Source organism: Manis pentadactyla, chromosome X (genome assembly GCF_030020395.1).
Source record: "Manis pentadactyla isolate mManPen7 chromosome X, mManPen7.hap1, whole genome shotgun sequence".
Classification (NCBI taxonomy): domain Eukaryota; kingdom Metazoa; phylum Chordata; class Mammalia; order Pholidota; family Manidae; genus Manis; species Manis pentadactyla.
Genome location: NC_080038.1, coordinates 104,841,461 through 104,854,033, shown reverse-complemented (window position 1 = coordinate 104,854,033; position 12,573 = coordinate 104,841,461). Strand labels below are relative to the sequence as shown.

The 12,573-nt window shown below is 44.4% G+C and overlaps 1 pseudogene; it reads right to left on the bottom strand.

The window, feature by feature from the left end:
• Window positions 1–4,044: 4,044 nt before the first annotated feature.
• On the bottom strand, window positions 4,045–4,693 carry LOC118931997 (40S ribosomal protein S6-like; annotated as a pseudogene).
• Window positions 4,694–12,573: the final 7,880 nt, after the last annotated feature.

Here is a 12,573-nt window from a genome sequence, read left to right as displayed (position 1 = left end):
TATATCCACTTCCAAAATAATAGGTGTGATTGTGGGTGAAGAAAAGGTTTGTATGCCTAAATGGGTTGTTTTATCAAGCATTGGGAAAGTTATAACTGATTTATTATTTTTCTTTTTCCTTAATTCTGGAGTGCTTTCAAATATCCCAATGCTAAGGAAGGGTGTCCCACTTTTCTTTTGCAGTTTTTCAGGATACACTTAAGAAAAAACCTCACACCCATCATTATTAGCTATTACCAAAGTTAATTTTAAGAAGCCATCTCCAGAACTCTCAAAGAAGTGGCTTATTGAGAGAGAAAAAGCTATTAGAGAGTGTAAGTCTTAAGTCAGAGGGAAGATGCTTGAACTAAGCAATCTTAAGCAATAATGGGTAAAGTCAGAAGTGTATGTTTTTTGATTTATTGTCCTTGTCTCAAGAAGGTTATCAGAAACTTGCCTGCTTAGCACTTTAATGCTTATATCTGATGATGGCTGTTTGCACTTAACAACAACAAAAAATCACCCTTTAGCATTAAACCAACTTACTTAAATCCAGCTGGTTTCTCAGTTACAGCAGGACAAAGATATTATGGGTCACTTAAGTGTTTCGATAATACACAAACCTCATTCAAGGCATTGGTTTTGACCTTGTAGCCCATCTGGTATTTTACTGGAGCTATTAATAAGTTAAATGAACTTACTTTCATTCCCAGAATCCACTTCTTGAAGATATACTGGCCTTGCCCCATTGGCTACTCTCCAGTCCTAGTTCCAGCCCTAAGGTCACCCCTCTCCTTGCAGGTGGGGGCCAGGGATTGCACAGCAGTCCAAGACAATGATAAGAAGAGAGGGGATGCTGTGAGAGCCATCTCTGGGCCAGGCAGGGAGGTCTGAGTGGGATGGGGAGGGAGGGCACCGGTAACCCAGCCATGCCGGGGGCCTGTGGGAGTGAGTACCCAGCCCTGCATTTTAAGTACAATAAGGACCCTCAGTTATTTGGCATAACTGGGGACACAAGGTTGTTCTGATAATGCAGCATAATCACTGGTTAGGTGCTGCAACTCTGTGAATATTTGTACCATTTTTTCATAGACCTTTAAAAAATATATTGCTCAAGAAAATATAATGGGAGCAGTCGCGGTAATGCCCATAATGAACCTTGATGTGCTAGCTGTGGGAAACAAATACCACTGCAAAAATTTGACGGCTTTTAAAAACATTTTACCCTTTAGATGATGATTAAAGTGCCCATTAAGAATGTGTAGTTAGAGTAGCTACAGAACTCTCCCAGGGAGAAAAGTGAACAGGCCTGGGGAGAGCGATTTGCTTTCCTGCCTGCTTGCTTTCTTCAAATGCTTTCAAGGCTACCACTGTGTCCCAGATAATGAAGTTTCCCAAAAGCTTGGCTGGACATTCGGCTCTCCATGAACCAGTGGGGTTTTCAACAGCATTGAAGTGATCATATTTTGGTCAGCAAAATATAGAAGATAGAAAAACTAGGGGGTTGGCCAAATCCCAGTTTTGATCATGTATTCCTGAGCAACACGAGCTGACTATATAAACTGGGAAATAAAACTGTTAGCTTTCTCCTGAATGTGATTCTAATAAATTGGAGGGATTCTTTTCTCAATCCACCCAGTAGTCTGTTTCTCCCTCTTGTGCAAACAGATCCTGTGTCAGTTCATGTTCAGATCTTTGCTCCACGATAATAATAATGAAGAAGATCCATGCTTCCTTACTTATAAGTTGAGACTTTCAACAAGGCAGGACTAGGAGGTGTTTTGAGCCCCAATGTCCAGAAGTGCTCATTGACAGTGCAAAAACAAACTTGTAAACTTGTCTTCCACTACAGATACAATTCTTTGTTGTTGATTCACTTTTCTAGAAGGATATAAATGGAGTCTTTAATTTGTTTGTTTTACCATCTTCTCCTTTTCAGTTTGCTATCTTGTTTAGAATCCAAAGATCTGCACATGATTTGTATCAACAAATTAAAAAGGGACCGGGCTGCTTTCCAAAAGTCTTGCCTGACGGCAAAGGAAATGCACTGCAGTGCCTTGGAGAGAGCCCAGGGCCCGAATCAGGAGAACCGGGCTCCAGCCCTGGCTTTGCCAATTAACTGGCTTTGTTTCTCAGGGCGAGCTGTTTAACTTCTCTGGGCCCGTGGAGATTTGAGGATCAAGAAAGCTAACATACGGGAAGGGGCTCGGAGAAGTACAGCATTGATAGAAGCATAAGGTGTTAAGTTTCTACTTTCCTTTTCCTTCCTTGTAGGAGTGACTTCGGGCAGTTGTGTGGTGGAAGTGTGGCTCAGAGAAAATTCTCCACTGTATAGAGTCTGCTCTTATTGCTCAGAGAACACAGAGGCTTGACCACGACCTCCCAGATTTCTGAGCCTATGTCCCTCATTCTAGGGTCCTGGATGACCAGGAATCTGTGCCTAACTGTCTCACCACCTACTCTACTCCCCTTTACCTGTAGGTTCATAGTGCCTCTTTAAAATAAATGTGACAATGATACTGTATGTTCAGGGCTCCACCACGACTGGAGTCCAGACTTTGAAGACACAGCTCAGGGCTTGAGAGAGGGTGCAAGAGAGGAGAATGAAGGGAGAGAATCACAGGCTGTGGGCTTCATGCGGGAGGTAGGAGGAAGAGGAAGCTAGAATGTTCTGTGAAGGTAAGGGAGCCTGACTGAGGACCAGCAGGGGTGACTAAATTAGATTGGTGAATAGCCAACCCTAGGTGAACTTGAATCACCTATCAAAATGGCTCTGGGAGAAGAAGTTGGATGGAAGTCACTTTTCAGCCTCTTTTGTTACTTAACACAAGCTCTGGCCTGCCCAGGTAGACAAATAATGTGATTAAGGCAACTTTTCTTTCTGTGCTATATTTCAGGGTGAGCTGCTTAACTTCTGGACCAGGTGACCCCACCAGTTCCCCATCAGCTGTGTTCTGAGGGAGGCAGGGACTTATATTTACGTCATTTGGTAAAAGCTGTGGCATGAGCCTCTTCCTTTGAAGAGAGTGCAATCAGAACACACAGAGGAATACCTCAGATACATTTTTTAAAAAGTCGTGGTAAAACGCACATAATGTAGAATTCACCACCTTAGCCATTTTTAAAAGCGTACAGTTCAGTAGTGTGAAGTACATTCATGCTGTTGTGCAACAGTGCCCTTCCAAGACACAGAAGAAGGCAAGCAGCTAAATCACTTCACATAGTACTAACAGGGCTTAGTCACTACTTCACGTTACACCCTCTCCAGGGGTGTTCACATTTTATAATCGATCATTCAGGACAATGTAAGGTGAAGCACAAGGAAAGAATCTCTAGTTGTAGATTGCAGTGGCTTCTGGAAGGAGAGATAGCTGTGCTGGGGAAGACGCTTAGGGGAGAGGTGTACTGAACGTCCCCAAACTTCTCAAGTGACATCCTACTCTTACTGCCAGATGATCCTAGGGGGAGGACAGAGGTGGCCATGAGTGACTGGATTTCAGTACAAATTTGCAAAGCTCCCACATACCTGGCCCACAAGATGTCCATTCATGAAAACACCTCAGGTCCCTGGAAGGACAGGGCCTCCTCTTGCCCTTTTTAGCATGTAGGTGTGATCTAGTAGGGGTTGCAGCCCCAGCAGGCCTGGAAAGGAAAAAAAGACAGTAGGGGGCATGTTAATTTCACTCCTCTTCTTGGGGTGCCACTCCTCTGGGGGTACTGTGGTCAGGACCAGCTCTTGGCAAAACTATGGGACTTATATTTATATCATTTTCCCCTTCCTGTTCCAAGCTTTCCGTTGTCACTCCTTGTCCAAGTCCTCCAGAACTTCCCTTAATGCCCGGGTCTAATGATCTTCATTTACATCTAATCTGCTATTCATCCTGGTAATGATCCAAGGAATGCATCTCTCTTTTTTTTGATGTCTGATCTTATTTATTTGTTCCTCTTAAGAAAATCTCAGTTTTGACTGGACTCAGACTTGGAGGTAGTTCTCAGAGAGGACAGCCCCCATCTCTTGGCCATCTGTCCCTGGCATTGTTTTTTGTTCTCTTTCATTCTCTTGGCCTAAAGCTTAGCATATTCTGTGTCCTTTTCCTTATTTTTCTTAGTACACTGTTTCTTGAGAGTGATACACTGACGTGTTTGTTGCAGGACATGCAGAGCACCCAGATGCTGAATCCTGGGCACAGTCGTCCTGGGTTTCTTGCCTTCTGTGTTCAGGGGCTTTCTTACAACACGCTGGCAGACATCTTCTTTAAAGAGACTGAAGAGTATGGGGATTCCGCTAGCTCTCTTGGCCCCTGGCAACAAGGCACAGTGGTATCAGTGAGTCTTGGAATATCCGTCTGCCCCACCTTCTTTTTTTTTTTTTAACAGTCACCAAATTGAGAATAGTCAGATTGACATCTAAAATACAACCCTAAACAGATTTGTGCCTCATTTCTCCAGTTCTCCTTGGTCTGTAACAAGAATGCCCCTTCTTGAGCGGCAGGTAGAAATGACCATGGGTCAAGACACTCTGCTTTATGGGGAAACCTTCTTTGTCATTCCCACTACTGATCTGGCCCACATAACCCTTCCATTCTTCACCCAGAGCATCAGCAGTAACTTCTGTGGCCATATGCTTCTCACAAACGGTACAAAGTTTGCATTCGCTGTCCAGTTCAATGAGTTTCCGGCAGCTGGTGGCTGGAAAAGACATGTTCAGCTTCATCTTGAAGAAGCTGACCACTTCGAAGATCACACAGAAAAGAGGAGGAATACATCTTTAGTCATTGGGTGGGGGAGAGAGCTATGGAGGGAGACTTCTCCTAGGACTCTCAAATCTGATATGGGGAAGGCTTCTCTGGCAGTCACACTATTGTGGGAAGCTCAGGAACAGAACTTTGGCTTTTTCTTTATTCCCACCACTACATCTGTGGGCGTTTAGAAGACTGCAACCTTCAGCAATCTAGGAGGGTACCTGCATTTCCATGTGAGTCTCCTCGGGTGGAGGGTGGGATAGGGGTGGGGATGGGAGTAACTGGGCCAGGCAGAAGGGGAGAGAAGCACTTGACCGGCTCCCCAGTCAGACCTCTGTCCACTGAAAGGCTAACTTAGCAAACAGGACACCAGAGAGGAGTAGCTGAAGTGAGTGAGCAAAGAAATACTAGGACTGTAAGGATGGAATTCCTATCATTTTCCTGCCACCTCCCTATATATCTGTACTAAACCAAGGCTGTAGCCAAATGACAAGCCCTGCTTGGAGAGGCTGCTCTGGAATCAATTGGGTGAGTCTCCATCCCATGCCATGTAACTGGCACCATCCCTCAAGGGTTTGGGCTTTCCCTTGAGCAAGTCCAGGGGGCTGGTCAGTTCAACAGTCCCCATCTTTCAACCTTCCACATCATCCCTTAAAGCAGAATAGTGTAGTACAAAGGGCATGGGCTCAAGATCCAGACTGCCTGGATCTAAGTCTGTGGTCTGTCTTCCATAAGCTGCCTTCCAATGCTTCAGAAGCATTACTTGATCTTCTCCAAGCCTCCTCTGCCTGTCTGTAAAATGGATGCAAGAAACAGTACCTACCTCCCAGGGTTGTTGTGAAGATTGTGCCTGGCTCAGGCTAAAAGCTTCTGTAATGATAGCTTCCGACCTCGCCCCAGCCCACTGCAATGGGCCAGTCACCTACACCACACCAATGAAATTGCCCTGTCGTGGTCATTGATGCCCTGCACGTTCCAAATCCAGTGCTGAGTTCTCAGTCTTCATCTCTGGGCACTTATCAGCATGTAACACCATTGATCATTCCTTCCTGGAAACTTTTCTCTTGACTTGCATAACTGTAACACCTCAGTCTCCTTGTTTGCCTCCTTCTTCACCAGCTCTTTTTCTTCTTAGTCTTCTTTGCTAGTTGCTTCTCATCTCCTCAACCTCTCAAAGTTGAATTGTGTGGGGCTCCATCCTAGGACCTCTTCTCTTCTTCATCTATTCTTTCTCTCTGAGTAGTGTCCACTAGTCCCAACATACAAAATATCATCTTCATATATAAATAAATATAAAAACCATCTTTACAATGATGATCCCCAAATTTATATTTTTTTATAAATATAAAACCCCTACTCTGAGCTCCAGATGTGCATATCTGACTGCCTACTTAACATCTCTACTTCACTATCTAAACCTGTCTCAAAATTAACATGTCTACATCAGAGCTTTTGAGTCCCTTCCTCCCAAATTTGCTCTTTCACTTGGGTAACAGAAAGCAACCTTTACTACCTGCCATCTGGGAACTGGTCTGACGTTTACATTTAGGCCTATTAGTTAGAAGCTGGTCTGGTGTTCACAGGGAGGCCATGCTATTCTCACGTTGGACATAAACCATCTCACAGAACACCAATATCAGATTAGTCTAATGAAGACACACATCATGATGAAGTGAGACAAAACAAGACCATTTCATAACTTAATCTAAGTTCAGACAAAACCAAGGCTATTGGGAAATTCACAAAGTACCCAGCATCCTCTTTTCCCAGATAATTTGAGTGACTGCTACTTCTCTACCCATTATAACTTCAGTCTAGTTCTAGTCTTCCTTCATTCTAGATAAGAGTTATTAGGATACTCAGTCATGGAATTACTCTCACCTCCGTATAGCACTATTCCAGAGTGAACACTCGCTTCCTTGAACCCTCCCTAAAATCACCTAACATAAGCTTTAATCCAATAATAAGTCCTTTCTAACCCCTATTCCTGAGACACCCATGGTTCCCCTAGGTATGAATTCTCCCTTGTTGCCATGAGTAATAAGCCCAATTTGTTCAACTATAGGCTTGTTCCTGGTGGCTTTTGGCTGGAGGACATTGATATATTAATTCCCCCTCTTTTTTTTTTGCATAAATGGTACTACCACTATCCATCCAGTTGCTTTGGCCAAAACAGGAGTCATATTGATTCTGCTTTTTTCCTCCTCTTTCCACATTTAATTTAGGAGCCAAGTCCTTTCAACTTTATTTCCAAAAGGATTTTGCAGATGACCACTTCTGATCTCCACTTCTACCACCCTAGTCTATCTACATCCCCATCATGTCTAACATGAACTAACATAACACTTCCTGACTGGGCTCCTTGCCTTTACCCTTGCCTCCTGCAGTCAGTTCTTTACACAACAGCCAGAGCAATATTAAAGCATTCAGCAGTTCATGTCCCAAGTCACCCTAAGGCCCTCCATTGGATTGCCCATACAATTAGAATATAACCCCAACCCCTTACCATGGTCTACAAGACCCAATGAGATCTGACCCTTGCTGACTTCTCTGAACCTCATCTCTGGATGTTCTTTCCACTTGCTCATTAAACTCAAGTTATACAAATCTTTTTGTTGTTCCTTGAACAGAGCAAGCTCGTTCCTGCCTCAGAGACTTTGTATATGCTGCTTCCTTTGCCTGGAATATTGTTCCTCCACATCTTCTCATGGCTGTTTCCTTCTCATCATTCAGGTCTCAGCTCAAATGCTACATCCCCAGAGGCCTTCCTTGACCGTCCTATCTATAGTTGCTCCTTTCTCCCTGGCCCCACCCTATTCTCTATCCCATTACCCTGTTTATTTTAACTTCATAGCATGAAGCACTGTCTAAAAATATCGTTTGCTTACTTTCTAGTTTATTGTCAGTCTCTCCCATGTAGCTGTAAGTTCCATGAAGACAGGGATTTTTTTAGGTGAATTAAAAAATTTTAAATGTATTTTTATGACTTTTTGAGGTATAATTAGCATAAAACTCACACATTTACCATATTTAATATATGTATACACCTGTGAAATCATCACCAAAATCAAGTTAATGAACATAGCCACCACCACCAAAACTTTGCTTGTGTTTTATGCTTTGTCCTACTGGTCCAGACAATCAATGATCTGCTTTTTATTGGCATAGCTTAATTTACATTTCTGATTTTGAGATTCAACCATATAGTTCATTTCTCCTTATTACTGACTATTTGTAGGGATGTACCACAGTCTGTTTATCTATTCACCTATTGAAGGATATCTGGGTTGGTTCCAGTTCTTTGCAATGATGAGCAAAGCTGTTATTAACATTGGTGTCAAGTCTTTGTGTTGGTATATGTTGAATGCAAGGGTTTTGTGTTTCTGGTTCTTTACAACATCTCCCACATCTAGGCGTCTGTATAATATTTATACACTATGTGGTGCTTAAATACCCGTTGGATGAGTAAGTGAGCCTTCCTTTTTAGCCCAGGTCCATGGACATTTTCACTGTTCCTGGGGCTACCTTAGAATCTGTCACTAATCTAACATCTGTCCTTTTCCTGCCTTTCCAATCTGCAGCCCTGGGTGACCCCTTGAAGGTGACTGTTTCCACTCTTGGCTTGTTGGAGAAATCCTGCTCTTCAGGTTCACTGCCAATGCATGCTGTCTACCCTAAGCTGGCCCCTCTGGCTGCTCAACAATCCATTCATTCCTCGCTTGCTGACTCCCTATCACATTCCCTACAGCAGCTGCTCCAAACTTCCTGCTCTCTCCTCAAGCCCCCAGCCCCATCCCTCCTCCTCATTCTCAGGAGATGACTTCACCTCCTTCATTACGTACAGGAGCTTCTTCGGCTTCCATCTGACCCATCTGCACACAGCCATCTCAAACGCTTCCGACTTGCAGGAAGACGTGCTCCTCCACCTTGCCAAGGTTAAGCTCTCTGCTGGTGTGCTTGATCCTAGCCCCAACTTTAATGATATTAATAATAACGACAGCAAAAACCAAATGTAATTAGTCCTCGATATGTACCATACACTTAGCTAAGCACTGAGAGAACAACTCTGATTTTTACTGAAAAGCTAGGCCTCTAACATGTATCATTTTCCCCCTAAGTTAAAAAAAAACTCATTAATCTCTTCTTACAAAAGTATTGCAAATACTAAGCACTTGGCATTTGTTATCTGATTTAATCCTCAAAGCCAGATTTTTTAAAAACAGAGACGAAGTCTGGATATCAGAAAGGTTAAGGGACTTACTTTGGGTCAGTTAGCTAGCACGTGGTGGCTCTGGGACCTGAGCTAAGATTTAAATACAGAGCTCTCTTTCCTTATTTCCCCTCTCTCTAGCTTTCTTTTCCCTTGAAGTTCAGAGGGTTCTCTTAATCTTGCTCCTTTATTCATGGCCAATTATAATCTTTGGCCAAAATATAAAGAAACTATAGGAAAAGGTAAAATAAAGGGGAAGAGAGACACACTATGCAGAATCTTGCCAGGCTAACAAGTTTGAATTTCATCCTGCAGGCAGTGGTTCCCGAATGTTAGCATAAAAAGCTAATTAGGAGGCTAAGGTAATATTGCAGAGGGGATGGCAGGGGCCTGGACTATGGTGGTGGCTATGGAAGTGGAGAGACATGGACAGACTTTTTGCATGTAGTAAAATACACATTTGAACCATTTCTGAGTGTATAACTCAGTGGCATGTAGTATATCACATGGTGTGCAACCATCACCACTATCAGTGTCAGAAGGTGTTCATCGCCCAGACTGGAGAATTCGAAAAGTCAGAATTGGCAGGGCTATGTAACCAATGTCTATTGGCAGGCTATGTAACCATTCATGATGATGGTGAATGAGAGGGAGGGGTCAAGCTCACTAGGTCTGGATAGCATGCTGATCGAGATAGTGGCCATCTCTAAAAGAGGTGAGTAAATAAAGCATGGGCTCTTGCACGGGTAGAAATGAAGGAGACCTGGAGGCAATTATGGACATGTTGACTTTCTTAAAGGCCTTGGCAGGGAGATCTGAAGCAACCGGGCAAAGTAGGCCTGCAGTGCGGGTGGAAGTAAAGGCCTGGGGGCCCAGACCACATAACAGCACTCATTGGCATGCATCTCAGTACTTGTCAGTCACTGGTCCAAGTGCTCTTATTACATGATCTCAGTTAATCCTCGAGTTACAGATGAGCAAACAGAGGCACTGGGTACTTCGCCAAAGTTACTAGTATGTGACAGAGATGGGACTGGAACTCAGGTGGACTGACTTTTGGGGCAGTACTCATAGCCATTATGCTGAGCTGCCTCTCATAGGCTTCATTCCATCTGCACACGGGTGATGCTTGAATCTAGGAGAGTGGAGGCAAGACTGAGGGCAGAGCCTTAAGGAAAATCTACTTCTATGGGGGAAGAAAGGCATGAAATGAGTCCATTAAAGAAGACAGAAGAAGAGCTAAGGAAGGTAACAGGTAAATGGGGAAACTGTAGAAACCAGAGGAGAGAAGACTTTCAAGAAGGAGGGGATTATGATCCTGTAGATGTGTTGCAACTGAAGGGCTGCAAAGAGGCCATTTGATTTGCTGGTGATTGTCACTGGTCCCCTTCCAGATGGCTGGTTAGTGGTGGACTAGGAAAGCCAGAGGAAAAGGGTAGGTACAAAAGGCAGCTGGCGTGGACTGGTTTTTTAAGAATGTTGGGAATGAAGTGAAAGGGAAAGATAATTGCTTGAAAAAGTTTTGGAAGGAGTCAGCATAGTGTCTTGGCTCATGCTGTGCTTGGCTCATCATCCTGGATCAGATTTCCTGCTGTACCACTTACTTGCTGAGTGACCTTGGGTAAGTGATTTGGGTTCATGGAGCCTCAGTTTCCTCTTGGTAATAACAGGGCCCGCCTGTTAAAGCAGGGTTTGGAAGTGAGATGATGCATGTAAAGTGCACACTGAAAGAGTCAGTACATGGTTAACTCTTTGTTATTATGTAGCAATAATATACATAATGCTTAATGAGTGCCAGTGAATCTGGTTCAATGATCTTGAGAACCCAGGAAACTCCCAAATCCTGCCTCCTCAGGGTCTTTGTGATTAGCGATGACCAGACTGGAGTCATCAACTGCTGTCAATAGGGGTGCCCTCTCGGGGTCGCCTTAGACTGCAGTTAAGTCATGGGGGTTAAAATTCAAACCACAGCAAGCTTAGGAGAAATGGCCCTTCAATTCATGACCCTGCTGTGCAGTGTAATGTGCACAGCTCATGGGAAGGCTAGGTAGAGAACCAGAGTTTTGAAGGGGAAATAACTTACCACAGACCATTCCTTGGCCTGGCTTCTCCAAGCGGCTAAGGAAGCAAATAAAGCCTAAGCCTCTGGGCATTAGGTGTTTATGGAGATTTACCCACTTACAATGGGGAAATTCTCTCTCTCTCTCTCTCTCTCTCTCATTTGAAAACCTTCACAAACTCCACGCAAGTATTAGTCTTTTTAAAACTGGCAATACAATAGAATGCAAGCAATGCCCAAAGTCTCTTAAACGTTACTGAATTTTTCCTTCAGGATTCCAAATGCACTTAGGATCTTCAAGATCTCAGAGGTCAGAAGAATCTACCACTCAAGTCTGTGTCTCTATGAGCTGTAGAAAAATTTCCAGAACCTGCACTGACCTCAGGTCATTTCTTGAAAATTTGTTTTATTTTTAAAAATGTCTCTCCTGCCATCTTCTCCTTAAACTTGAGTGCAAAATGACCCAAAGACAGGCTTTGTGGTTATTTAAGTTCTCCAAGTTCAGGATCAACGGGAGTTTATCAGAGACATGCTTTCCCCAGGGAAAATTCTGCTAGAGCTCAAGGTATACAGTGGCACTCATGAAGCCCATCTCCTGGGGCTGGCAACTAATTCTGGTACCCACCTTACAGAGCTACAGACAAATGTGGACTGAGTACTCTCTGGGCAACCGCTAGGCCCTGGCTCCTAGGAGCTTCCAACCAAAAGCAGCTACCATGGAAAGGAGTGCTGGGTTTCTCCTGTGCATTGTCCTTCTCTACCCCACTGCAGCATCCTTTCCTCCTGGTCTTTGTTCTTCTGCTCCTTTTCCTTGAGTCTTTAGAGTGACCCCCTCCCCCTGCCCCACCCCCAAGAGTGAGAGCCCTTCCTGCTCTCTCACCTAGGTCAGCCTCAGAGCTGCTCGCCAGCTGGAGAGACCTCTTTCCCATGGGGGCAGTTGCGCCCTGCACATCTGGTGGCACTGACGAGAGCTTTCCTAAGTAGGAGTCTGTTTCAGTAGAGAACTGGAAGTCAAGCAAGATGCCTGGAAGGGGACATGTTGGGGCAAGCAGTTTCTGGAGCAGATGCAGGAAACCTGCCTCTGAGCCCTGTCAGCTGGTAGGAAGGGAGTCCAGGCTTTGGTGAAACAAGCCAGCCCTCATCTATCTATAGGAAAGCAGCATTTCTCCTTCAGGCCCAGGCCCAGTCCAGATGCACTGACAGATACTACTTCTCACCTGGGTCGCTCCCTTGGGGAGCAGAAAGGCCCATCCACAGGCTGCTGGAGCCCTGTCTTCAATATGCACTGGTCGCCCTTTGGGAAAGAAGAAAGGATGCCTTGGAGAGGTAGAGCCCTAGATTCTGAATGTAACGTGAGTTCTGCTTTTGGAAATTCTGAGTGACTGGGCATGGTCCTGGGACCCAGGGGCCTCCCAGCCCCTCACTGTATGACTCTGGGTCACAGTTAGAGCTTTGCTCAAGTTCCTGTATTTTCCCATCCCTCAGCTGCTCTAGGTAGGAATTTGGCCCCCTTGAGAGTCCCCCAAAGTGATCCCTTCCATGTGCCTATAAACCATTCTGTCAGCTGTACTCATTACTCCATT